The sequence below is a fragment of the Salmo trutta genome, chromosome 25 (assembly GCF_901001165.1).
Source record: "Salmo trutta chromosome 25, fSalTru1.1, whole genome shotgun sequence".
NCBI classification, from domain to species: domain Eukaryota; kingdom Metazoa; phylum Chordata; class Actinopteri; order Salmoniformes; family Salmonidae; genus Salmo; species Salmo trutta.
Window position 1 is genome coordinate 15,425,500 of NC_042981.1, and position 26,254 is coordinate 15,451,753.

At 43.4% G+C, this 26,254-nt stretch overlaps 1 protein-coding gene and 1 long non-coding RNA gene across 3 annotated transcripts in view; one reads left to right on the forward strand and one right to left on the reverse strand.

Annotated features, from left to right (window-relative positions):
- LOC115162056 (actin-histidine N-methyltransferase) overlaps positions 1-23,674 on the reverse strand; it is a 59,268-nt gene extending 35,594 nt beyond the window's left edge. The window contains exons 1-2 of one of the 2 annotated variants that reach the window (XM_029712978.1): positions 23,607-23,674; positions 22,941-23,005 (exon numbers count right to left, since the gene is read on the reverse strand). The gene's annotated coding sequence lies outside the window, so the exon portion shown is untranslated. Of the gene's footprint in view, positions 1-9,342; positions 9,504-22,940; positions 23,006-23,606 lie in introns of those variants that run through there. The other variant, XM_029712977.1, reaches the window with a different exon arrangement.
- Positions 22,681-24,521, forward strand: LOC115162058 (uncharacterized). The gene is made up of 3 exons (XR_003869482.1): positions 22,681-23,274; positions 23,546-23,715; positions 24,442-24,521. It is a non-coding gene; the product is annotated as an uncharacterized LOC115162058 (long non-coding RNA).
- The last annotated feature ends 1,733 nt before the right edge of the window (positions 24,522-26,254 follow it).

Sequence of the window (26,254 nt, forward strand, 5' to 3'; positions counted from 1 at the left end):
GAGCAGGGCAGGGCTGGGGAGGAGAGACAGACAGCACTAAGTCAGCTGGTCAGAGCAGGGCTGAGGAGGAGAGACAGACAGCACCAAGTCAGCTGGTCAGAGCAGGGCTGGGGAGGAGAGACAGACAGCACTAAGTCAGCTGGTCAGAGCAGGGCTGAGGAGGAGAGACAGACAGCACTAAGTCAGCTGGTCAGAGCAGGGCAGGGGCTCAGGAGGAGAGACAGACAGCACTAAGTCAGCTGGTCAGAGCAGGGCAGGGGCTCAGGAGGAGAGACAGACAGCACTAAGTCAGCTGGTCAGAGCAGGGCTGAGGAGGAGAGACAGACAGCACTAAGTCAGCTGGTCAGAGCAGGGCTGGGGAGGAGAGACAGACAGCACTAAGTCAGCTGGTCAGAGCAGGGCTGGGGAGGAGAGACAGACAGCACTAAGTCAATCACTCATCTAAAGTGGATTCTTGAGAGAGACATGACAACAATCACACATTTCTTAATCAAAACAAATCACAGATTTTTTGTCCAAGTCGTATTCACAGAAGAAAAAAAAGAACTAAAGCAGGGAGGGACAAACTACATGAACTTGTCCAATAAAAACACGCTGTGTGTGCTAATTAATGACCCAGGCAACAAAATAGGGTAAGCGTTCCATTCCCAGCCCTCGTCAGCACAAACAAAAGTTGTATCTACATGTAATGGCCACTAGAGGGCACAAGACACTGCAAAATCTAAACTGTGCCAATGCCTTCAGAATTAAAGGGATACTTAGGGATTTTGGCATGCTAGTACATCCAGACATTGTGATAACGCTAGTTAGCATTGGCTCACGAAACTACCTCTAACTTCCTTCATACTAGAAACAGAGACATAAAAATGGTATCCTCAGTGCCAAAATCCCAAAGCATCCCTTTAATGTTGAAGCTTCAAGGCATAGTGGTTGGCTGGGCATGTAAAACAAGAGGATATTTTTGTTCATATTGGCTCAATATCAATCCCACATCTACTCTTGATAGTTAAGGGGAAGAACAAGTACCCATAAAGAAATCATACACAGATTTCTCAAGAGAAAACGTTTAACTGTGCTTTAATACTTCAACTGAGAGGACATTACATCATCATAACAGACTACTATGATATTAGCCAAGTATCCAGTATGTATCCTGTATGCCCAATGTTTGTTTCTGCAGGTCAACAAGCCTTTCCTGAGAAAACTGAATGAATACTCATACTATTCTGCTATGTCATTCTGATTAAGAATTTTTCATATGCTGATAAGGTCATTGTGCTAAAATTGTGTACCAGCAGTTCTTGGCTGATACCTACTCCACACTTGCATAAGGACTAGGTTATGCACTACTGTCCCCGCTGCTGTACGGGGAATCTAAATTCTAGAGGCTTAACCAACACTGTAAAAAATAAAAATTATGTTGTTTCAACTAACTGGTTCCACAGCCTTTTATTACTATTATTATTATTATTATTATTATACACTCAACTTTTCAGTCAAAGTGTTACCTGAACTTAACATTTTTAGTTGTCCCAAACTTAGCTCCAACATGAGAAAACGTAGGCAAAAATTCAGTCACTTAAGATTATTTGTTTTCACAAATTGTCTCATATGTTCATTCAATTATAAAGGTATATTTTATTTACTTTTTATGCGGTGGAACTAGTTACGCCACAACATACCTTTTAACATATGTTTTGAACTTACATATTTGACACATGTTAACATACATGATTACAGTGTGCATGTTCATTTATACAGTAATTATTATTCAACATGTCCTCACCTGGAATTTGAACTCCCATCCTATTGGTTCACAGCATTCCAATCTTCCTGCGACACCACCTTGTCTGTGTCAATGACTGAGTTCAAAACGTATTGCTTCAGTTTGCACTTCAAAGTAAATATCAGCTCTGTTAAAATACACTAAAAAAATATTCAGCAAACTGATTAAGGAGTAATATTAAAACAGAATAATATGCTCTACCAACAGTATAAAATTAAACAGAAAAACCTCAAATGGCTTAAATAATAAATGAAATGAATGATGAGAGAATAGTCAGATTAACTGATAATGACCCAGACATGGTGGCATAGCAGGAAGGTCAGAATGCCATGAACCAAGAGGTTGTAAATTCAAATCCCAGGTGTGGACATGTTGAATAATAATGACTGTATAAATGAACATGCACAATGTTAACGTGTGTCAAATATGTACGTTGAAAACATTGTATGTTAAAAGCACAGTTTATGTGCATGTAAACAGTTGCACAGATAAATTTAGTTAAGACGTCCAAATAAAAATGTATAGCTGAACCAACAATTGAGACAAGTTGAGCAAACATAGTATTTTAAATTGACTGAATTTTGGCCAAAATTCTCAAATTGGAGCTAAATTTGGGGCAACATTTTCTTTTTTTGTTCAGGTAACACTTGGACTGAAAAGTTGAGTAAACAAAAAAGGCTGTGGAACCAGTTAATAAATAATCATTTGTGGTGTTTATTTTTTTACAGTGAATATCTGAGAGTGTAATGATTCTAGAATGTTCTACTTAGTTTTCAGTCTAGTAGTGAGCATCTCATGTAAAAGAATACCAGTAAAAGGCATTGCCATGGTAACCTGTGCCTCTGCCAGATTAAAACAGCCTCAAGCAGTCAGTAGAAATAAACATGGTGTCACACAGAGAGAAACTACAGTACAATGCCTGTGGTCCAATGTGACAGGCCTACACTAGTAAAAACTGACAATGTACAGGGCTCTACAACGCTACCATTTTCAGGGCATATGTGCCTACATATTTTGCTGTGCTACCTGGAATTTTTAATTTGGAATTAAGGATTTTTGTAAGGATTTCTTCGCTTTCCCGCAGCCTCAGTAGTATGCAAACGTGGTGGCACAGAAAGAAAGGACAAGGTAGAGCTTCTTCAGGGGATGAGCTTCAAAAGTAGCTATGATTCATAGTCTACGTTTACACAAGCAGACAAATCTGATATTTTTTTCCACTAATTGGTCTTTTTACCAATCACATCAGATCTTTTCACATCAGATATTTTTCAGAGCTGGTCTGATTGGTCAAAAGACCAATTAGTGGAGAAATTGGGCTGCCTGTGTAAACACAGCTATCTTAAAAATATATTTTTCTGGTGCTCCTAAAACCTGAATTTTGTAATTGCTGTCCATTTTTATCACTAAAGGGCCAATCTGTACTAACTACATACATTTTTGGACTTATCAATGAATGATATAAACCCATTCAGTGTTTCCCTTTTATGCATTAAGCAGTGGCACACCAACACTGCAATTAAAAATTCTGTGTAAACTTAAAACGACTACAACCAGATATAACATATGTAGAAAGATAATGGGGCAATACATTTTTTAAATAAGATCATTTTTGAGGACTAACAATCACCAAAATAAAAACTAGACGGTCAGGGAGAATCTAAAATTCCCCAAATGTCATGGCATGGGTTTCCCATTGATTTTGTTATAATGTTTTAGTCACTCAGATAGCATAAACACACATAAGCATGGCAAAATGTGTAGAATTGCAGCAAATTAGCTTTAAAACTTTAAATTCTCAGCCCCATGACAAAATGTATAGAAATGCAGGACTCCGATTCCAATTTACGCTGAGATTGAGATTTTTCACTTTGAAATTATTGCAAAAAAAAAACATTTCAAAGTTTAACAAACCATACACCTCTATGCACAAACAACAAACAATTTACACAGTAAATAAAAATAACTTTATCTGCACAGTTCTTCCTGTAAATGTGTTTTTGTCAAGTTAGCAAATTGTTAAAAGTAGTCATTGTGCATAGAGTTGTATGGTTTGTTAAACTGAAATCAAATGTTTTTCTTTGGCATACATTTTAAAGTGAAAAATCGGAATCTCAGCGTAATTCCATTACCATGAATGAAACTTAATCTTTTGTAAAAATGAAACATCAAAAGGTAGTAGTATTTTTTTATAATATTAAGTATTATTTTAATTACAGTATTAGGCTGCTTTGTCCTTCACATTGGCATAATGATTGCTTTAAATAGCCATGGTAGTAGTGTCAAAGTTCAGTTAGCATTACATATGTGGACATTTTAGGAGTCATGTTTATTCATCATTCCCCTCTGCAGCTGCCTCGCTCCCTCTCCGTCTCTCTACTCACCCTCTCAAGTCCAGCCTTCTCTACTCACTCACCCTAACTTCCTCTCTCGCTCTCCCTTCACTTTCTCGTCACCTTTTAAACCCTATTCCTCAGAGGAGGCTGGTGGGAGGAACTATAAGAGGACGGGCTCATTGTAAAGACTGGAATAAATGGAACGGTATCAAACATCAACATATGGAAACCACGTTTGCCTCCATTCCATTGAATCTATTCCAGCAATTACAATAAACCCGTCCTCCTATAGCGCATGCTACCAGCCTCCTCTGATATCCCCCCTCCCCCTCACTCTCACTTTGTCAACTGCTCTTCTTGCAGCTCCTCGCAAAAGCCAAAGAAATCCGAGACTCAACCACCATCACAACAGTTCAAAGTCATTTTTGGCAGCAAGAAACTTTACTTTCCAACAGCACATCCGCTCTGAAGGGAAATAAATGAGCACCGAGTGTGCCTGCCTTTCACAGACACAGCAGCACCACTGTATTACATGTGCCAGTTGAAATACAGTTGATGCTGCCACATAATTTAGGCTTATTCCAGGTAATATTGGGGACGGAGGATAAATAAGACACAGTGGGACAGCTGCTTGTATGTTTATGGGTGTATTCCAAACAGTCCTATGGGCCCTGGTCAAAAGTAGTGCACTGTATAGAGAACAGGGTGCCATTTGAGATGGACCTATGGCCTAGCCAAGAGCTAGGTGCAGGGCCAAGGAGGACAGCTGTGTCACAGCACCGTGTGACGGCCTGCCATTATGCTGTCTTCCTGTTCTTAACATTCAGGCTATATGCTGACAACAGTGGCTGGAAGAGTGAGAATAGAGAATGGGAGGCTCCTAAATCCTTTTAACAACATGCATGTAGTAGTGACATACACTGAGATTATAAAACTAAAATCTAATGCAAAGGTAACATCTTACAGGAATCACTTTGGTAGATATGTGGTGTGACGTCCTGCCTCAGTCAGGCTGACTGACAACAGTGGCTGGGGGGGTGACAACAGAGAATGGGAGGTTTTTAATCATTCAACAGCATTCAGGGACTGACCAACAAACATATAAACTCAGCAAAAAAGAAATGTCCTCTCACTGTCAACTGCGTTTATTTTCAGCAATCTTACCATGTGTAAATATTTGTATGAACATAACAAGACATAAAGTGAACAAGTTCCACAGACATGTGACTAACTGAAATGGAATAATGTTTTCCTGAACAAAGGGGGGGGGGGGGTCAAAATCAAAAGTAACAGTATCTGGACTGCACCAGATTTGCCAGTTCTTGCTGTGAGATGTTACCCCACTCTTCCACCAAGGCACCTGCAAGTTCCCGGATATCTCTGGGGGGAATGGCCCTAGCTCTCACCCTCCGATACAACAGGTCCCAGACGTGCTCAATGGGATTGAGATCCGGGCTCTTCGCTGGCCATGGCAGAACACTAACATTCCTGTCTTGCAGGAAAACACACACAGAACGAGCAGTATGGCTGGTGGCATTGTCATGTCAGGATGAGCCTGCAGGAAGGGTACCACATGAGGGAGGAGGATGTCTTCCCTGTAACACACAATGTTGAGATCGCCTGCAATGACAACAAGCTCAGTCCGATGATGCTGTGACACATCGCCCTAGACCATGATGGACCCTCCACCTCCAAATCGATCCCGCTCCAGAGTACAGGCCTCGGTGTAACGCTCATTCCTTCGACGATAAACGCGAATCCGACAATAACCCCTAGTGAGACAAAACCGCGACTCGTCAGTGAAGAGTACTTTTTGCTAGTCCTGTCTGGTCCAGCGACGTTGGGTTTGTGCCGATAAGCGATGTTGTTGCCGGTGAGGACTGCCTTACAACAGGCCTACAAGCCCTCAGTCCAGCCTCTCTCAGCCTATTGTGGACAGTCTGAGCACTGATGGAGGGATTGTGCGTTCCTGATGTAACTCGGGCAGTTGTTGTTGCAATCCTGTACCTGTCCCGCAGGTGTGATGTTCGGATGTACCGATCCTGTGCAGGTGTTGTTACACGTGGTCTGCCACTGTGAGGACGATCAGCTGTCCGTCCTGTCTCCCTGTAGCGCTGTCTTAGGCGTCTCACAGTACGGACATTGCAATTTATTGCCCTGGCCACATCCGCAGTCCTCATGCCTCCTTGCAGCATGCCTAAAGCACGTACACACAGATGAGCAGGGACCCTGGGCATCTTTCTTTTGGTGTTTTACGGAGTCAGTAGAAAGGCCTCTTTAGTGTCCTAAGTTTTCATAACTGTGACCTTAATTGCCTAACGTCTGTAAGCTGTTTGTGTCTTAACGACCGTTCAACAGCTGCATGTTCATTAATTGTTTATGGTTCATTGAACAAGCTTGGGAAACAGTGTTTAAACCCTTTACAATGAAGATCTGTGAAGTTATTTTGATTTTTACAAATTATCTTTGAAAGACAGGGTCCTGAAAAAGGGACGCTTCTTTTTTTGCTGAGTTTATAAAGGTGTTGTAGAAAGGAATCACTTGGGTGATATGAAATATCACTGGTGGTGTCTGGGATTTGGGACAGCCTAAATGTGGCATTCAGATCCCAGTTAAACAGTGTGCAGGCTAAACTCCAACCCTCTTCTTCCACTCAAATGGACAAAGGCTTTGACCCCCTTTCAGTGGTTTTGGCCACTAGCATGCCATGTTATTGTTCACTTGCTCTGGCCCTTGACACTGTTTGAAAGGCTGCCAAGAATCCTCCACCAACACAATCAAGTATGCATCCATTAGGACCAACCAGACCAAATGAGGCATCAGTGAATCAAAGTTCCAAACCCTAAACTACCCTACTGTGTGTCACAAAATGGAGGGGTGATAGTTCACTCTAAAATCAACATTTATTGATTGTTGTCAGACCCTCCATTTGGCTGGATCTACACAACCAACATACAGTTGGTTATTGTCCTGTTGAAAGGTGAATGTCTCCCAGTGTCTGTTAGAAAGCAGAGTGAACCAATTTCTGCTCTAGGATTTTGCCTGTGATTAGCTCTATTACGTTTATGTTTATCCTTTGGAGGCTGTAATCGCTGCCAAAGGTGCTTCAACAAAGTACTGAGTAAAAAATCTTGTTTCTCATGGTCAGAGTCCTTTAGGTGCCTTTTGGAAAACTCCAAGCGCGCTGTCATGTGCCTTTTACTGAGGAGTGGCTTCCCTCTGGCCACTCTACCATAAAGGCCTTATTGGTGGAGTGCTGCAGAGATGGTTGTTCTTCTGGAAGGTTATCCCATCTCCAGAGAGTAACTCTGGAGTTCTGTCAGAGTGGCCATCGGGTTCTTGGTTACCTCCCTGACCAAGGCCCTTCTCCATTTCAGAATGAAGGAGGCCATTGTGTTCTTGGAGACCTTGCTGCAGACATTTGTTGTGTACCCTTCCCCAGATGTGTGCCTTGACACAATCCTGTCTCGCAGCCCTACAGACAACTCCTTCCAAGCCATGAGGTCGTTTTTGCTCTGACATGCACTGTCAACTGTGGGACTTTATATAGACAGGTGTGTGCCTTTCCAAATCATGTCCAATCAATTGAATTTACCACAAGTGAACTCCAATCAAGTTGTAGAAAGGATGATCAATGGAAACAGGATGTACCTGAGCTCAATTTCAAGTCTCATAGCAAAGGGTCTGAATACTTAAGTAAATAAGGTATTTACATTTTCTTGTTTTAATAAATTAGCAAAAATGTCTAAAAACCTGTTTTCGCTTTGTCATTATGGGGTATTGTGTGTAGATTGATTAATTTAACAAAATTCTTCATCAATTTCAGAATAAGGTTGTAATGTAACAAAATTTGGAAAAAGGGAAGGGGTCTGAATACTTTCCGGATGCACTGTGAGGTTGCTACAACCTAGCCTACAAATTAAAGTTTATAATGTAGGTGCACAGGTCAAAAGACAAATTGGAGTAATCAAGGTGTGTTGGTTAGCCTTAGCCAGCAAGCTAACATAAATCTCATTCCTCTCTGTTTGAGCCGGGTGTTTGAGTAGGCTAAATTAGATGGCTAAGTAAGTGGAAAAAAATATGAAATATGAAGCTCTCCTTCTGCTGCTTCAACTTAATTTTTGAAGAAATTAATTTGTTCAAAACTGTTCAACTATTGCCTTTCTCTCTTTGAGTCAACTACTCACCACATTTAATGCACTGCAGTGCTAGCCGTATTCTCTGATCCTTTGATTGGATGAACAACATGTCAGTTTATGCTGCAAGACCTCTGATAGGTTGGAGGACGTCCTTTGGAAGTCGTCATAATTACTGTGCAAGTCTATGGAAGGGTGTGAGAATCGTGAGCCTCCTAGGTTTTGTATTGAAGTCAATGTACCCAGAGGAGGACAGATAATAGTTGTCCTCTTTGTAAAATTGTTGTCCTCATTGCAAAACAGTGTTTTAATCAGTTATTTGGTGTCGTGAATGTATAGTACAGCTGTATCTAAAAAAGGATAACTTTTTAAATGTTTCAATAGGAAACTGGCAAGATGTTACCTAATGTATCTACCTAATGTATCTACCTAATGATAACTTTCTAAATGTTTCAATAGGAAACCCCCAAGATGTTACCTTGCTATAGAAGGATTGTTGACCATTATAAAAAGGGCTTTATTCATCCTGACTTCCCTCAAGGAAGCTTGTTGCTTAAAACGAGCTAATCAATTCCACTGTACTAGCTAGCTATCAGGATAGCTAGAGAGCAGTTGACAGTCACTGGCAACAGATAACTTTAAAATAGCTTCCCAGTCCAACTGAACTAGCTAGCTTTTCAGCTAGGTCTGTCAAGCTATCTAGCGAGCCAACTGAATCACGCCATCAAACTGCCTAACAGTCGTGGTTTTGCAGTGTACTGTAGCAGATGAGCCCATTCATTTCCCTTGTCCAAGAAACATATCGTAGAATGTGATTATCAAACTAGTACGTTAAGGTCTCTCGCTCGTTAGTATATAGAGATGGGAAACAAACAGCAACATTAGTCTTTTTAAAAGGCAACATTATAACACACTTGCTAGCTAGCTAACCAGCTAGCTTGGCTCGCAAATATGAAAGCGACGTTCGCGCCGCAATGCAGGAATGACAGGTAAAGCTTTAGCTAAATGGCAAGAACAATGAGTAGTAATATCAAACAGTAATTACATGCACATAATTGCTAATAACTTGCTTTATAAACTAAGTTACCTTGTAATTGAGTACAGTAGCTAGTTCCTCTCCTGTCAAACTGGAATTCAACCTCTTGCACAAGGTAGGGGAGCACAACCTAACCTGGATGTTGATTTGGGCGAGCCACAAGTGTAACATATTTTTTCTAACGATTTGATTGGATCACAAATGTTCTACACCCACATAAACAATGTCACCTTTCTTGATTTGTATTGGCTGTTGGAAAGTGTGGTCTTCTTCATTTCTCTGCCTATTGGCACATTTTTGACGGGTTCTTCGTACGGATTGGTCCAAATAATCAGATTTCGCGAATGGCAGTTTGGCTTCGGAACGTTAACACAAAAACCATCCCTTCGTGGTTTGGTGATTGGAAGTTGACTTCAGGGGATTTAAAAGTACCATCAATTGTTACTTTTCCGGCGGGTCGGTTGAAAATTCGTACAAAGCGGTTTGGAGAGCGTGAAATCCGGTGGTGGTTGAGGAACATTTGATTGTGACTGGAGCAGAGATGGATGGAAAGGTAGGGGGTAGGAGTTGAGAGGGCGGGATGGAGGTAGAGTAGTGGGAGTAAAGGTTCAGAAGAAGATGCCTGAGGAGCCTTTACAGGTCTTGTCGGAGGAGAGTAGTGATGAAGGAGGTTCGGTTCGCAGTGTTGTACTGAGAGAGTTCAAGGTGTTGGTGAAATCTAAGGACGAGGGCGGAGTCACTCCGATCGCGTTGACTAGGCTAGGGATTTGGAGAGTAAAGCAGGATATGTTGTGTCTGCTGAAGTTCCTCAATACTAAACAGCACGACAAGGAGCTCCAACTCAAGCGTTCTTCTTCTTCTGTGGGTTTTATGGCGGACTACAACCCACGAAGGTGTATTGCTGCCACCAACTGGACGGGTTGAAACCCCCCCCGAAAAAATCCACAGGTAATAGTGAAACTAACTTAAAACACAGCAATAAAAATAGCACATTGCCAAACAATCAAAACTCCCACTTATTTTTTTCCATATCTCCCTTCTCAGACTCTAGGACCTGAGAGGGTGGTACGGCTTGTGCCAATGTTCCATGTAACTCCTTCACTGAGAAATCTTTCAGACCCAGGAACCGCTCCCCTGCATCCACTATGATTTCTATCTTCCTGGACCTTCTCTCCACCTTGGCAGTGCCATTAATTACCATAGCTATAAAGGCCACAAAGTCCACCTTCTTAACCTTTAAAATGTCACGATCCTGCTGGTGAAAGGCAACCCCTGCAGCCTGCAGTGTAGGCCTATCCACCACCATGGACTGTTCTGGTGCACCATTCAAACCCTCAACTCTTTTCACAGCTGCTGCTGCATATGAAATGCTCTGTACAGCCCTGACTGTGGCCACCTCATTCTCTTTCACCCTTGTGGGGCATTCGAAAGACATGGCTTCGTGGATCCCACCGCAATTGCAACATGTCACATATTCATCACTTTTACAACACATATGTTCTTTTCCACAACTTTGACATCTCTGCTTCTCCCTTCTGCAAACACTTGATACATGACCAAAAGCTTTAAAATGATCCCACTGCATTGGTCTTGGGATAAATGCTCTGACTCTGTAGTTAATATACTCTAACTGCACTTGAGTAGGGAGAGACTCCATATCAAAAGAACAGATAGACTCTTCACTTTTTCACCACACGATTCATCTGACGTGCTTCAATCACTCCAGGAATATTTTTTATCTCTTCAAAATCGACTTCCAACGAGATGCCAGATATAACCCCCTTGAGGGGTGCCCTGTTCCGAAGAGACACACACAACACTTCAAACTTCAACGCATTTCACTACACCTGCAATAACATCTGCTAAACACTTGTATGTGACCAATGAGATTTGATTTGACTTGTCAAATCGTTTAAGACAATGCAAGTTCCTTCATGTCTGCAAAAGCACAAAAAATCTTGTGATCCTCACAGCCTTCACTTTACCTAGTACTCTCCACCAGTTTAGATAACTCAAATGGTTTCTTCAAGATTGGTCCTCTGCTCAGCTGCTCCTCATTAACAAACTGTACTCCTACTAGATACGAAGGATCATTCTCATCCCTGTACACTACTTTGCTCCGTTTTTCATTCTTTTGGACAAAACTCCAATTCTCCTTGATTCTACAGCCATTGTATTCAGAATCCAGTTCATCTGCTTCCTCCATCTTTCCTCACTGGTTCCGAGTCTCCAACTCAAGCAAGCATGTAAACGTGGTTAATAGTAGCATGCCAGATCAAACCGAACAGTAGTGGGTGAAGGGAGTTATTACAGGAGTAGCAGAAATGAACAATTCTGCGTGCAGGATTTTGCAAAAATATCCTCAGTGTACAATGTAAAAATATCCTCAGTGTACAATGTAAAAATATCCTCAGTGTACAATGTAAAAATATCCTCAGTGTACAATGTAAAAATATCCTCAGTGTACAATGTAAAAATATCCTCAGTGTACAATGTAAAAATATCCTCAGTGTACAATGTAAAAAAACAAATAATGTATGCGGAGCAGAATTTGGCCGATACCAGCTAATTATCAAAATCAAGAAAAGGGCTGTTAAATTCTGCAACCACCTAAAAGGAAGCGATTCCCAAACCTTCCATAACAAAGATATCACCTACAGAGAAATTAACCTGGAGAAGAGCCCCCTAAACAAGCTGGTCCTGGGGCTCTGTTCACAAACAGACCCCACAGAGCCCCAGGACAGCAACACAATTAGATCCAACCACATGAGAAAGAAAAAAAAGATAATTACTTGACACATTGGAAAGAATTAACAAAAAAACAGAGCACACTAGAATGCTATTTGGCTCTAAAAAGAGAGTACACAGTGGCAGAATAACTGACCACTGTGACTGACCTAAAATGTAAAATAATCTTTGACTATTTACAGACTCAGTGAGCATTGCTATTGAGAAAGGCCACCGTAGGCAAACCCAGTCTCAAAGGAAGATAGGCAGAGTGCACATAGCCTACAAAATGAGGTGGAAACTGAGCTGCACTTCCTAACATGCTGCCAAGTGTATGACCATATTAGAGACACATATTTCCCTCAGATTACACAGACCCACAAAGAATTCAAAAACAAATTCAATTTTGATAAACTCCCATATCTATTAGGTGAAATACCACAGTGTGCCATCACAGCAGATTTGTGACCTGTTGCCACAAGAAAAGGGCAACCAGTGAAGAACAAACACCATTGTAAATACAACCCATATTTCTGTTTATTTATTTTCCCTTTTGTACTTTAACTATTTGCACATCATTACAACACTGTATATAGACATGACATTTGAGATGTCTTTATTCTTTTGGAACTTTTGTGAGTGTAATGTTTACTGTTAGTTTTGTATTGTTTATTTCACTTTTGTTTATCTATTTCACTTGCTTTGGCAATGTAAACATATGTTTCCCATTCCAATAAAGCCCTTGAAGGGAGGCTCCAGATAACACCAGATGGGAGAAAGGTGGATAGCCTGTCAGTGCTACTAAACTTTGAAGAAATTGTACTGACAGAAGAAAATAGGATTGGGTATATGAGTTACTATGTCAGAGTTTGTTCCGAAACTGTTGCGTAGCTTTAATCTGTTCAAGGGCATGTGGCAGCGTTGTGTAAAGGCAAAAGGAGATGTGAGACGTGTGGGGGAGGATATGGGAAATGTGGAGACATGGTCCAGTTAAAGAGCTGTAACTATGGGGCTTGTGCAGTGATGAAAAGACCGGTGGAAGGGCAGCAGGAGGAGTGAGTGTAAAATATTGTATGCAGAAGCCGTAGTAGTACAGTAGTTCACGCAGGAACAAGCGGGGCACCTAGAAGAGCGTGTATTCCAGGTCAGGTTGGGATGCAGGTTGGGCGTGATGTAGGGAGCAGAATGGGGGAGAACACAACACTGGTAGTAGACATGAAGACGGTTGTTACATTTGTGACAGCAGCAAACAATTGCTCAGAAACATTACAATCTAAGACTATGAAGATACAGATCATAGTGGAGCAGGCAGTGAAGTATATTGGGATCACAGGACTGACATGGGAAAATGTACAGGATGACCTCAATAAGATTGAGAATCAGTCCAGCCAGGATTAATGTATTGGTTCATTTTCATAATTGTGTTAATCCTCCAATGGAATGCCCCTTACACTGCACTCGGACTGCAATATGTTTTAGTATCTGCTGTATGCTGATACTGTAGTCATTTTGCAGTGTAACTGCAATTACTGCATCCAAAATACCACAGTCGACTGCAGTTACTGCACTTTCAAAACGGCAATCTTTTTTTGTAAGGGGCCAGAAGATTGATGGCAAGTGGGCAAGAGTTCAAAAAGTTGAGGAATTACCTGCCAAACCTGATGTGATACGTGTATGTCTCCAGGAGACATGGCTTAAACCTACTCTAGATGTTGTATTACAAGGTTATGTTGCAGTCCGTAGAGATGGGGGGGAGGAGGAGGGTGTGTTACCTTTATAAAGTGGCAGCAGTGTACAAGAGGGAGGGGGGGTGGGGTCAATGTAAATTGTCCGGTGGCAATTTTATTAATTGTTCAGCAGTCTTGTGGCTTGGGGGTAGAAGCTGTTGAGGAGCCTTTCGGTCCTAGACTTGGTGCTCCGGTACCGCTTGCCGTGCGGTAGCAGAGAAAACAGTCTATAACTTGGGTGACTGGAGTCTCAGACAATTTTTGGGGCTTTCCTCTGACACCGCCTATTATATAGGTCCTAGATGGCAGGAAACTTGGCCCCAGTGATGTACTGGGCCGTTCGCACTACCCTCTGTAGCGCCTTACGGTCAAATGCCGAGCAGTTGCCATACCAGGCGGTGATGCAACCGGTCAGGATGCTCTCGATGGTGCAGCTGTAGAACCTTTTGAGGATCTGGGGACCCATGCCAAATCTTTTCAGTCTCCAGAGGGGGAAAAGGATTTGTTGTGCCCTCTTCACGACTGTCTTGGTATGTTTGGACCATGATCGTTTGTTGGTGATGTGGACACTGAGCAACTTGAAACTCTCGACCTGGGCCACTACAGGCTCGACGATGCTAATGAGGGCCTATTCAGCCCGCCTTTTCCTGTAGTCCACGATCAGCTCCTTTGTCTTTCATTGGGGAAGAGGTTGTTGTCCTGGCACCACACTGCCAGTTCTCTGACCTCCTCCCTATAGGCCGTCTCATCATTGTCGGTGATCAGGCCTACCACTGTTCTGTCGGCAGAAAACTTAAGGATGGTGTTGGAGTCGTGCTTGGCTACGCAGTCGCGGGTGAACAGGGAATACACGAGGGGACTAAGTACACACCCCTGAGGGGCCCCAGTGTTAAGGAGCAGCGTGGCAGATGTGTTGTTACCTACTCTTACCACCTGGGGGCGGCCCGTCAGGAAGTTGACGCTTTGCTTGTTTGATGGTTCGTCTCAGGGCATAGCGGGATTTCTTATAAGCGTCTGGATTATTCTCCCGCTCCTTGAAAGCAGTAGCCTTTAGCTCAATGCGGATGTTGCCTGTAATCCATGGCATCTGGTTGGGATATGAACGTACAGTCACTGTGGGGACGACGTTGTCAATGCACTTATTGATGAAGCCGATGACTGAGGTGGTGTACTCCTCAATGTCATTGGATGAATCCCGGAACATATTCCAGTCTGTGCTAGCAAAACAGTCCTGTAGCATAGCATCCGCATCATCTGACCACTTCCATTTTGAGCGAGTCACTGGTACTTCCTGCTTTAGTTTTTGCTTGTAAGCTGGAATCAGGAGGATAGAATTATGGTCAGATTTGCCAAATGGAGGGCTAGGGAGAGCTTTGTATACATCTGTGTGTGGAGTAAAGATGGTCTAGGATTTTTCTTCTCTGGTTGCACATGTGACATGCTGGTAAAAATTTGGTAAAAACTGATTGAAGTTTGCCTGCATTAAAGTCCCCGGCCACTAGGAGCGCCACTTCTGTGTGAGCATTTTCTTCTTTGCTTGCCTTATAGAGTTGGTTGAGAGTGGTCTTAGTGCCAGCTTCGTTCTGTGCTGGTAAATAGACAGCTACGAATAATATAGATGAGATCTCTCTTGGTAGATAGTGTTGCCTACAGCTTATCATAAGGTACTCTACCTCAGGCGAGCAATACCTCAAGACTTCTTTAATATTAGACATCGCACACCAGCTGTTATTGACAAATAGACACACACCTCCACCCCTCGTCTTACCAGAGGGAGTGTCTCTGTTCTGCCGGCGCATGGAAAATCCCGCTAGCTCTACATTATCGTCGTTCAGCCATGTCTCGGTGAAGCATTAGATGTTACAGTTTTTAATGTCCCGTTGGTAGGATAATCTTAAACGTAGGTCGTAGCTCGACAAGTATGTAGAGGTGTGGTTGGGAGTGGGCAATATGGTAATGGTGAACTTTTCCAACCCGTGTAAGAGACTAGAATTGATGGCCCTTGGGAGTGTAGAAGGAGACATGTAATGTGGTATGGGGATTTTAATGCTCATAGTACGCTCTGGGGGGGGGGGCACGGACTGTTGTAAATGGACAAGTATACAAGGAACTACTGGTTGAGAAAGGGCTTGTGAGTCTTAAAGACGGCCGGGGAACCAGGATTATCCCAGTAACTGGAAATTAATCTGCACCGGATCTTACTCTGATCTCGAGTTTAATGACAGGCAGATGTAATCTACGGGGAGGTAGTAATCACCAGGGAACTGCGTTACTCCTTCTCCCCCTGTACCCATGGGTATCGCATGCCTTGCAGCTCCTCATACTCCATCACTCACTGTTTCTATATCTGAATTCTATATCTCAACCTGAGACCGCTCCTGTTCACTGACCCCACTCCGCTTTCCCAAATAGGAATCTTCCACCCTCATTCCTACAGTACACTATCATGTGTACTCAGTGCTTCACTTGTAAATCGGGAGGTACCGGAACACATAGTGAGTGTGAGAAGGGGGATTATCCAGGGGGCTCTGAGGTACCGGAACACATAGTGAGTGTGAGAAGGGGGATTATCCAGGGGGCGCTGAGGTACTGGAACACATAGTGAGTGTGAGAAGGGGGATTATCCAGGGGGCTCTGAGGTACCGGAACACATTGAGGGGGAAAAAGTGTCAAACACAACGTAGCAGTACACAGCCAAGTAGCCTACTATCTATGGTGGTGAAACGGACAGCACTCTCCAAGGTGCTGATTTAATTCAAAGCATTTTCGACATCACTGCAGTATGCCCACATACTTGAGTATAGCTGCTGGGCTTACACAAGTCTGAATTTCTTATAGCTTAATGTTGTAGACATCAATGTAGAGCAACATTCTTAGACGTCACTGCAGAACACCGGCCATATGCATACGTACATACTCAGCTGTGGGGCTTACTAGACCTGCATTTCTGATCATTTTCAAGACATCAATGTAGCAGTAGAACAAATATCACAATATCGGAATATTATATTATAACTTCAAATAAAATAAATCAACGTAGGCTACAGCAGAACACACATATGAGAATATATAGGCCTCCTGCCTATGTGATAATATGACACACATATTCAGATTACAAACTTGTTCTTTACTGTGAAGGTAAAAAAATAAAAATCCTACCTTAGTTTTCAAAACCTCCCACAATGACTATGTCAAGTCCATTTAACTCCTGAGAGTCCATTTCTTGCTCAAAGTCATGAGCGGGCCTGTGGCTGTGACGTTTAGTCTCCTAAGTCTGTTCTGAAGACTCTGGCTCTAGTGCATTTTTTCATTTGGAGTGTTAACTATAACCTGGGTGGCCTCTCTAGCCTTGTCTACAAGGCTTGCAGCCTCCAAATGTTCAAAAACCTTTTTTGTTAGGGCTCATTGTTTTTTGTGTTGCTTTTTTTTTTTTTTACATCTGAGGCATAGGATGTTATTTTACTGTACATTCCACCCACTCTTTTGCTAGTTTAATCCCTCCAGTCGTTTCTAGACCAAAACGCCCTGCCTTTTTACATGTTGTACAGCCCAACTTTGAATTCTGCATTACAAGCCAGGGGCTATACGTTTGCTTGTTCTTGAACTGAAAATTGCACCTGCTCTGAGCACTTTGTTGGTAGATGCACCACCCCCCTCTCTCCCACCAGCTCTCCATCTCCCGCTGAGTCTGACTCGCTAGTAGGCCTACTAGCTAGTGGAGGGGCCGGTGGTGATGCTGAACTGGCAGCATTAGTAGCGCTGCTAGCTAAGGCATCGCCATCAGAAACCGTTTGCCCCTCACTCCTCTCCTCCGGCAATGACAGTTCTCTGGGTTGTTCTGGGTTCCATTCACCATCTTTCTCTGGATTTCTGGACTTGAAAAATGTCATCAAACCCGATTGCCTTTGCTTATCAATTATTATTTTTGGGGGGTTTTCCCACGATTCAAATTCAGTAGGAAGACGGCATATGACATTGGGACCTCTTCACTAGCTGACCACCACTACCAAGACCTGTGTCAGTTACTTACAACATCGTTTCTCCCCATAACCTCTATGTACAAATAAGAGAGCAGGTCTGGAATCAGTGTGGCAGGATAGGATGACAGGAGACTGTTGCAGTGAGAGATATGGGGAAAGCAGAGATTTTAGCCCAGGTATTTGTGAAGGTGCACAGCTCAAATAATCTGACAGAAGAGGGGCAGCGTGGGAGATAGAGGGTTAGAGGAGAACATCCGGGGGTCCTGGATCAGAGAGAGATGGTGGGGGATGCATTGAATGACCCTTTTTTTTTACGATGGCTGAGATGAAGAGATCATTAGCTAAAGCTGGGGTATCATCACCTGGGAAGGATGAGATGTGTTACATGATGGCTCATCTCAGTGACACTGCAATGGGGAAAGTATTGGACCTTTACAATAAGATGTGGCAGGAAGGGAAACTGCCTGGAAGTTAAAAGCAGGCTGTAGTGGTGGCGCTACGGAAACCAGGGAATGACCCTACTCGTCTTTCAAGCTATAGACCGATCGCATTGACATCTCATGTATGTAAACTTATGCAAAGGATGAGAACAGAAAGGCTGACTTACTTTCTAGAGTAGAGGACTAATGTCACCAGATGAAAGTGGGGTCAGGAAAGGCAGGGGAACAATGGATCCTGTACTGTGCCTTGAGTCAGTCATACGGAAGGCACAGGCAAATAAGGATATCATGGGGATTGGAGGAAGGATAAAGGATTGTATTTTTGGGTGATCAATACAAGTGAGGGTGAAGAGCTCTATGTCAAAAAGCTTTGAAGTAGATAAAGGTACCCCCCAGGGATGTGTCATTTGAGAAAACACAGACTCTGTTTATTTCTGGAAGGTTGGGGAGGAAAATACTTGAAACTATATAGAAGGAATCTGGAGAGAGTGAGAGTGTTTATGTTCCTGGGGGTCTGGTTTGACACTCGAATTACATGAGCGGAGCAAATAAACAGAGTAGTTGTCAAAGGAAAGAAAATATTGCCTGTCAGGAATGTAGTGGGGGGCAGATAGAATGGTGTTGAAAATACTATATATAGCACTGTCTTGGTCATCACTGAATTATGGAAGTGTAGCACATGAGTCAGCAGGTCAGACATCTTTAAAAAAAGCTAAACTCAGCAAACAAAGAAATGTCCCTTTTTCAGGACCCGTCTTTCAAAGATAATTCGTAAAAATCCAAATAACGTCACAGATCTTCATTGCATGAAATGTATGCATTCACTACTGTAAGTCGCTCTGGATAAGAGCGTCTGCTAAATGACTAAAATGTAAATGTAAAATTGTAAAGGGTTTAAACACTGTTTCCCAAGCTTGTTCAATGAACCATAAACAATCAATGAACATGCACCTGTGGAACAGTCGTTAAGACACTAAAAGCTTACAGACGTTAGGCAATTAAGGTCACAGTTATGAAAACTTAGGACACTAAAGAGGCCTTTCTACTGACTCCGTAAAACACCAAAAGAAAGATGCCCAGGGTCCCTGCTCATCTGCGTGAACGTGCCTTAGGCATGCTGCAAGGAGGCATGAGGACTGCAGATGTGGTCAGGACAATAAATTGCAATGTCCGTACTGTGAGACGCCTAAGACAGTGCTACAGGGAGACAGGACGGACAGCTGATCGTCCTCACAGTGGCAGACCACAACAACACCTGCACAGGATCGGTACATCCGAACCTCACACCTGCGGGACAGGTACAGGATGCAACAACAACTGCCCGAGTTACACCAGGAACACACAATCCCTCCATCAGTGCTCAGACTGTCCGCAATAGGCTGAGAGAGGCTGGACTGAGGGTTTGTAGGCCTGTTGTAAGGCAAGTCCTCACCAGACATCACCGGCAACAACGTCGCCTATGGGCACAAACCCACCGTCCCTGGACCAGACAGGACTGGAAAAAAGTGCTCTTCACTGACGAGTCGCGGTTTTGTCTCACCAGGGGTGATGGTCGGATTCGCGTTTATCATCGAAGGAATGAGCGTTACACCGAGGCCTGTACTCTGGAGCGGGATCGATTTGGAGGTGGAGGGTCTGTCATGGTCTGGGGCGGTGTGTCACAGCATCGTCGGACTGAGCTTGTCATTGCAGGCAATCTCAACGCTGTGAGTTACAGGGAAGACATCCTCCTCCCTCATGTGGTACCCTTCCTGCAGGCTCATCCGGGTACCAGATGATGAAGAGGCCTTCCAGGACGTTTGTCAATGATACTGTTGCCAGAAACTACTACCCCGTACCTAAAAGTGTTTTATTTCTACTAAATGTCTTGTAAAGTCACGGTATTTAACCAACTTTAAACTACGTTTTTAGGAGAGAGTGGTCTGTGCGCAGCAAGCAGGCTGCATGCAGCAGCTCGAGATTATTTGATTGACAGTTCTGGTTGCCAAGTGATGGACTTTAATCCCGCTACAGAAACGGCCGTTCATATCACCAGAGAAGGTTTCATGTCGTGTTTCAAAATCTGTAGTGTAGCCTAACCTAACAGACAAACAAACATGCCTTAGCCGAGGCACTTTCAAGGGACCGGTCATGCCAAGTAATGTCCCCTGGCCAAAAAGTGTCCCCCTCTGCATCACAATGGGATTCGATAAACTATTAGTGTCTGTTGCCTTACCAACGGTGTGAGGACCTAATGATTACTATTTTGGAGATTATTCCAGCCTAAATTACATTCTTTTCATCATCGCTATGCTGATTTTCACAACAATTTCGTTGTTTGAACAAGTTTAGCTAATAAAGTGAAAACATTACTTAACTACTTACCAAGTGTTACCAATTGTTTTCTTGGTGACTATGGTCCCAGCTGCCTTGAGATCATTGACAAGATCCTCCCGTGTAGTTCTGGGCTGATTCCTCACCGTTCTCATGATCCTTGCAACTCCACGAGGTGAGATCTTCCATGGAGCCCCAGGCCGAGGGAGATTGACAGTTCTTTTGTGTTTCTTCCATTTGCGAATAATCACACCAACTGTTGTCACCTTCTCACCAAGCTGCTTGGCGATGGTCTTGTAGCCCATTCCAGCCTTGTGTAGGTCTATAATCTTGTCCCTGACATCCTTGGAGAGCTCTTTGGTCTTGGCCATGGTGGAGAGTTTGGAATCTGATTGATTGATTGCTTCTGTGGACAGGTGTCTTTTATACAGGTAACAAACTGAGATTAGGAGCACTCCCTATAAGAGTGTGCTCCTAATCTCAGCTCTGGGAGCCAGAAATCTGGGAGCCAGAAATCTTTCTGATTGAGAGGGGGTCAAATACTTATTTCCCTCATTAAAATGCAAATCAATTTATAACATTTTTGACATGCGTTTTTCTAGATTTTTGTTGTTGTTATTCTGTCTCTCACTGTTCAAATAAACCTACCATTAAAATTATAGACTGATCACTTCTTTGTCCGTAGGCAAATGTACAAAATCAGCAGGGGAACAAATACTTTTTTCCCTCACTGTATACAATGTGAGCAAATGAGGTGAGATAAGGGAGGTAAAGGCAAAAAAGGCCATGGTGCCACAGTAAATACAATATAGCAAGTAAAACACTGGAATGGTAGATTTGCAGTGGAAGAAAGTGCAAAGTATAAATAGAAATAATGGGGTGCAAAGGAGCAAAATAAATAAATACAGTAGGGGAAGAGGTAGTTGTTTGGGCTAAATTATAGATGGGCTATGTACAAGTGCAGTGATCTATGAGCTGCTCTGACAGCTGGTGCTTAAAGCTAGTGAGGGAGATAAGTGTTTCCAGTTTCAGAGATTTTTGTAGTTCGTTCCAGTCATTGGCAGCAGAGAACTGGAAGGAGAGACGACCAAAGGAGGAATTGGCTTTGGGGGTCACCAGAGAGATATACCTGCTGGAGCGCGTGCTACAGGTGGGTGCTGCTATGGTGACCAGTGAGCGGAGATAAGGGGGGACTTTACCTAGCAGGGTCTTGTAGATGACCTGGAGCCAGTGGGTTTGGCGACGAGTATGAAGCGAGGGCCAGCCAATGAGAGCGTACAGGTCGCAGTGGTGGGTAGTATATGGGGCTTTGGTGACAAAACAGATGGCACTGTGATAGACTGCATCCAGTTTAGTGAGTAGGGTATTGGAGGCTATTTTGTAAATGACATCGCCGAAGTCGAGGATCGGTAGCATGGTCAGTTTTGCGAGGGTATGTTTCGCAGCATGAGTAAAGGATGCTTTGTTGCAAAATAGGAAGCCAATTCTAGATTTAACTTTGGATTGGACATGTTTGATGTGAGTCTGGAAGGAGAGTTTACAGTCTAACCAGACACCTAGGTATTTGTTGTCCACATATTCCAAGTCAGAACCGTCCAGAGTAGTGATGCTGGACAGGCGGGCAGGTGCAGGCAGCGATCGGTTGAAGAGCATGCATTCAGTTTTACTTGTATTTAGGAGCAGTTGGAGACCACGGAAGGAGAGTTGTATGGCATTGAAGCTCGTCTGGAGGGTTGTTAACACAGTGTCCAAAGACGGGCCAGAAGTATACAGAATGGTGTCGTCTGCGTAGAGGTGGATCAGAGACTCACCAGCAGCAAGAGCGACATCATTGATGTATACAGAGAAAAGAGTTGGCCCGAGAATTGAACCCTGTGGCACCCCCTTAGAGACTACCAAAGGCCCGGACAACAGGCCATCTGATTTGACACATTGAACTCTATCAGATAAGTAGTTGGTGAACCAGGCGAGGCAATCATTTGAGAAACCAAGGCTATTGAGTCTGCCGATGAGGATGTGGTGATTGACAGAGTCTAAAGCCTTGGCCAGGTCAATGAATACGGCAGCACAGTATTGTTTCTTATCTATGGCGGTTACGATATAGTTTAGGACCTTGAGCGTGGCTGAGGTGCACTCATGACCAGCTCTGAAACCAGATTGCATAGCGGAGAAGGTGCGGTGGGATTCGAAATGGTCGGTAATCTGTTTGTTGACTTGGCTTTCGAAGACCTTAGAAAGGCAGAGTAGGATAGATATAGGTCTGTAGCAGTTCCTGCTCTGCTACGCCAAGCAGCTCAAAGGTACACAGATACATATGCTTGATTAGGGTTACAAAATTCCACTAACTTTCCAACATTTTCTCAGGTTTTCAAGAAATCCTGGTTGGAATATTCCTGGATGGAAATACGGAGGAAATCCGTGACTCCTCCAACTGGGATTTCTAGAAAGTTTGGGAAACTTACCAGAATTTGACACACGGGCTGAGCTGTTCACCATAGTTGCTGGTACTGTTGTTGCTGGAACTGTGCTGGAAAATAACAATGTGAAGAGAAAATATGAACCCAGTCAGCACAGTGTAATAAGTCGGCCCTATAGTGGGAATCGGCACTACAGTTTATCTAAAACAATAAAATAATAATCTGATCTTGTCTATTATTACCCTGTCTGAATTAAAACTACCCCTAAAATCATTCACCTCTTTCTGTTCACACATCTGAAGTATTTCTGATCTGTTTCAGGTGATAAGAACAAAGTCCAGAAACTAGTTCAGATGGCCTGGACCTTTGTGAATGACAGGTGAGCAGTTGACTGTACATGGATGCATAACTTAGCAGAACCGTGAAAGTACATAGATACCCATGTGCCGACGATGATGCAATCAGGTCAGATAGTCACAAAGCGTCTCGGAGTGCTGATCTAAGATCAGGTCCCCCTTCTTAATCATTATGATTTAATAGGCAAAACTGATCCTAAATTGGCACGCCTACTCTGAGATGCTTTATGAATGATGCTTTATGAATATGTGCCCTGTGAGTGATGGACACACCTCTCTCTCCTCTCCCCTCAGTCTGTGTACCATGCTGTCCCTGTAGTGGGAGCCAGAGATCATAGCTGTAGCAGTCATGTACCTGGCTGGCCGGCTGTGTTAGTTTGACATCTAGGGGTGGACGTCCAAGCAGTTTTCCCGGCGATGGTTGGAGCAGTTTGTCCAGGATGTCCCAGTGGAGCTGCTGGAAGGTGGGACTGGCTGGTCTTTCTCTGTGAAACAGTTGTGTGGGTTTATGACATTTGTGCAGGATGTTTTAAATGTTAAAAGCATATATAATTGAAAGCCTGTTTCATCCAGATCTCACAAGCTTTCATGAATGGTTCATGAATGATACATGAATGGTTCGCTGCACAGTTTGTGAACAATTCACATATCATTCATGTTTTATATCCATCTCTTCATTCAAAGACCCAATCATGGACACTCTTACTGACAGTTGTGGCTGCTTCGCGTGGTGTATTGTTGTCTCTATCTTCTTGCCTTTTGTGCTGTCTGTGCCCAATAATGTTTGTACCGTGCTCTGTGCTGCTACCATGTTGTGCTGCTGCCATGTGGTGTTGCTACCATGCTGTGTTTTCATGTTGCTGCCATGCTATGTTGTTGTCTTAGGTCTCTTTATGTAGTGTTGTCTCTCTTGTCGTGATGTGTGTTTTGTCCTACATTTTGTATTTTTAATTCCAGCCCCTGTCCCCGCAGGAGGCCTTTTGGTAGGCCGTCGTTGTAAATAAGAATTTGTTTAAACAATAATATTAAGTTAGCGAGATCAGGGTGGCTCCGAGGCTACTTTCACCCCTCTTAACTTCAGTTTGTGGACTGTTTGTTTATTACCATGTTAGTATCATTACCCATGTATTACCATCATTTACATCCGTACTTATGAAATGCACTCCTCAGTAATGACCTCTGCTCCATAGACATCTGCCACCAGATCCTAGACCTGTATTCCCAGGGCAAGCAGCAGATGCCCCAGACCTCCAGCGAGAAGACCCCCCCACCCCCCACCCCTGTCCCCACTCCCCAGCAGCTGCAGACTTTCACCCAGCTCCCACTCCCCAACCCCCCCGTCTTGCCACCACTCAGCAAGAAGGTCTCGCCCCAGACCAGCCCTACACTCCAGCTCAAACAAGCCCACGTGAGTTTGACACTTGAGTTAAAAGGTTCTTGTGAGGGCAGGCATCATGCTCTTTTTATGATCAAATTAACTCAATTGAGTTGTTTTGACACCCATTTCCCGTGTTGTGGTTTAGATATGGTCTCCTACAGAAGAAAGCAAGGCACCTGGTGAGCAAATTAACCTTTTCTCTGGCACAGACTCTAGATGATTCCTTGGACACGTATGGCTGCCAAGGATTCATATGATTCATAACAGTAGGTATGTTAGTGTGACATATTGTTCTCGCTCTTTCTCTCTGTGTCTCTTCCAGAGCCAGTGGACTCTAAGATCCCCAGGCTGGAGCCTCCGATGCCTCCTCTACCCACAGCACAACCCCTCTCTGGTGAGTCCACTCAGAGGACCAACACACTCACTAACTCTTAACACCAGTGCAGCAACTGTTGGTTTCCAGAGGAAATAGAATATCAACGGTAGATCAAAATAGAAATGAAAGCTCAAGGAAATGCATACTATCTTGGGAAGTTTTATATAGACAGTCCCCTGTCCATTAGCCTTATTGTTTTACCTTTTCCCTTATTGAAATGAGCACTTGTGCAGTATAAACATTGAAATTGTGTTAATGCTGCATAGATCTGTCCACTCCACTCACTACTGTAATGTCTCATATTGCAGAATAAATGATTGACACATGGCATTCCTGCTAAGTGGTTGAGAAGCCCCTGGGATGTTTCCCAAATGGCACCATATTTCCTGTATGATGCACTACGCTAAGGCTCAGGTCAAAAGTAGTGCACTATTTGGGGAATAGGATGTAATTCAGGACAATGACGCCACTGGTCCCTGGAGGAGCTAGCTGAGCTGAGGAGGTGTAAGTGTTTAGCTGCTGGTATTAACTAGTCTCCTCTGACTGGCTGAGAGAATGATAGGTGTCCTCTGATTGGCTGAGAGGGAGAGGTGTCCAGGCCCGGCCATGCAGAAATATGACGAGCACTTATTAGATTAGATATCAGACTTAGTGTAGGGGATTCTCTGTAGCCTACCGGTTCAAATCACAAGCTTTTAGATAGGCACATATACATTTGACATTTTAGTCATTTAGCAGACGCTCTTATCCAGAGCAATTAGGGTTAAGTGCCTTGCTCAAGGTCACATCGACAGATTTTTCACCTAGTCGGCTCTGGGATTCAAACCAAAATCAAATCAAATCAAATGTATTTATATAGCCCTTCGTATATCAGCTGAAATCTCAAAGTGCTGTACAGAAACCCAGCCTAAAACCACAAACAGCAAGCAATGCATGTGAAAGAAGCACGGTGGCTAGGAAAAACTCCCTAGGAAAAACTCCCTAGAAAGGCCAAAAACCTAGGAAGAAACCTAGAGAGGAACCAGGCTATGAGTGGTGGCCAGTCCTCTTCTGGCTGTGCCGGGTGGATATTATAACAGAACATGGTCAAGATGTTAAAATGTTCATAAATGACCAGCATGGTCAAATAATAATAATCATAGTAGTTGTCGAGGGTGCAACAAGCACGTCCGGTGAACAGGTCAGGGTTCCGTAGCCGCAGGCAGAACAGTTGAAACTGGAGCAGCAGCATGGCCAGGTGGACTGGGGA